This window comes from Austrofundulus limnaeus, unplaced genomic scaffold (assembly GCF_001266775.1).
Source record: "Austrofundulus limnaeus strain Quisiro unplaced genomic scaffold, Austrofundulus_limnaeus-1.0 Scaffold38, whole genome shotgun sequence".
Classification (NCBI taxonomy): domain Eukaryota; kingdom Metazoa; phylum Chordata; class Actinopteri; order Cyprinodontiformes; family Rivulidae; genus Austrofundulus; species Austrofundulus limnaeus.
This window is the reverse complement of record NW_013952440.1, coordinates 1,371,024-1,373,443: the sequence shown is the minus strand read 5'-3', so window position 1 is coordinate 1,373,443 and position 2,420 is coordinate 1,371,024. Positions and strand designations below refer to the sequence as shown.

Here is a 2,420-nt window from a genome sequence, read left to right as displayed (position 1 = left end):
GTGTGTGTGTGTGTGTGTGTGTGTGTGTGTGTGTGTGTGTGTCTGTTGTAAGAAGCTTCCTACCATTTCAGTGAATGTGACTGAAGGCACAAACTTATAACACTTCTGGTACACCACAACAGGAGATGGCCATACCTCCTAAAGTGTGTCTACAATTTGTAGAAGATGGAAGAATTTGTGTTTTAAAACTGTTATAGCTACTGAATTGGGTTTTAATTAATTAATTTAATTAAAGTTGTTGAAAATATAATAGTAGTCATATTTTATCAAACTGACACAACCAAATCTACTTTTTTACTTGCAGAGAAAATTCACACAGAATAGCAAGTGGCTTGAACTGTTCTTTTTTTTTTTTTTTGTTAAATAAACCAAACGACTTTAACTGATCTTATCTCTTGCCTCTGCACTGATGCATGCTGCAGTCTTGTTTTTTTGTAAAGCACCATGAAGACCTGTGCTGTGGGAAAGTTTTCGTTTGTGAGGAATAGCTTTTASAATAGCTTTCATCATAGCTAATAGTTGTATAGAAAGTATTTCTTCAATTTAGTTTGCATTTCAGGCTGTGAATGTTTATTATCTCTGCCACATCAGATGTAGATGCTGTTTGATTTCTTGTAGATGAAAAGGAGGCAGTTCAGAAACTAGCTGTTTTTTTTCACAGGTGGTAAAATGGCACTTCCTGTTCGTCTATGATGTGGCAGGAAATTAGGTCACATGGTGGAACACTGACAGGGCTGGCTCACCTAACCCAGATCTCTTTCCTGGAAGAAGTGTTTTTTTTCCTCTTCTTTTGCTTTTTTTTTTTTTTTTTTTGTAGCCGTGTTTTCTTGCAAGTGCATCAGTTAGAAACTAGTCGCCACACTTTGCATACCCCCAAACACCAGCAGCTGTTTTAAGAGTACATTTATGTGAAAAAGTAAATGTTTTTGCCTGCAGTGGGTGGCCTAATTGAAAGTGCTGCTGTGTGTGTGTGTGTGTGTGTGTGTGCGCGCGTGCGTGCGCGCGCAGGGCATGCTCCCTGACCTCCATTAATTTCTCAGCAGTGGCTGAGACTGTGAGCGGTTTACCAGAACATTGTCAGCTAGCAGGTGCAACACACTCAGAGATACTAGCTTGTGGTTTGTGTCTGACAGCGTGCTCCGTGTGTTTTTAGCAGCAGCTRTAGTACGATCCAGTTTAACAGATCAAAACATACAAGCTCTTTTTTWAAGGGTTGTTTTCAGTTTTAATTATTTTCACATAGGTTGTGAAATAGGCCTTATTTGAACTAAAACACAGCTTGATTCTTGTACGTTTTTGTTATGCACAGGCCTCATAGAGGACATTTCCATGAATTCAGAAGGCCAAATTAAAGTGAAGTTGCTTTTTATTATAACTTCCACAAGACCCCTTTTCCTCTTACGAGAAGGYAGAAGTGAAAGAAGAATACAAGGGATGGGGGGGAGGACATGAAAGCAAGAAATAAAACACGGTTATTTAGAAAAGAACAACACAGAAACAGAACCTTGCTGTTGTTTTCAGTTGATGTGGGGAGGGGTTGCTGAGAAAACCGTCACTGAGGTTGTTCTGGACACAGACCTGARGCTGGTTGGTGCAGCTTCAGTTTCAGAATCGGTGCAGGAGTTTTGTTGTGTGTTCGTAGTGTGTCCCCAWCTGGTCACGTGTGATTTTTGTTTCATAGTTTGCGTTAGCGCCAGAAGGTGAATGAAATCGGGCCACCTAGTTTCAGTGTTCATCTCAGTCTTTTGAAAGAAAGTCGAACCTTTTCAAGAAACTCAACCACCCAAATGAAAAGGATGCAGGACTTTTCTGGCTTYTGGATTTGAAAGTAAAACCAGAGTTTAGTCTTTAATAATCTATGAACTTGTTATTCTTATAAGTCACTATTTCTTGATAAAGATGTCCATTTGAATTAATTTTCAATATATGTATTTTTCCACCGTTTAATATGTGATTTAAAAAAAATAGCAAAACCTTTTGATATTTTGTAGTCGTCAAACAAAGCAGTTTTATTAATAATAATGCAACCAATTTTTTGACACTTTTTTTAAACAAATACTCAAAACCTGATTTCTCACTCTTTCATGTGTTTTTTAATTCTAATTTGACTAAGTAAAAAAATAGGTTTCCAATAACATACGACATCTGCTTCTGAAATTAGCTTGTATCGTAAAATGCTACTCGCTTTATCTCAGCTGTTTGTGGTTCACACTCGGTTCGTTACAGCTGAATGTTTAATCAACCTCAGTTAAAGGAGACATATCATGCTAAATGCACTTTTTTTGCATTTATAAACTATTTTTTGTGCAATTATATTGTCTATGAGTGTAGAAAACTTTAATTTATTCTGTCCGGTTACTGCAAAGATATTTTAAAACCCTTTTATGGGTCAAAATTTTCAGTTTGTTCAAAATCTGCTG

At 37.1% G+C, this 2,420-nt stretch overlaps 1 protein-coding gene across 1 annotated transcript in view; it reads left to right on the top strand.

Moving 5' to 3' along the window:
• Positions 1-2,420, top strand: part of clec16a (C-type lectin domain containing 16A) — a gene marked incomplete in the record, with an annotated part of 48,834 nt that overhangs the window by 12,306 nt on the left and 34,108 nt on the right.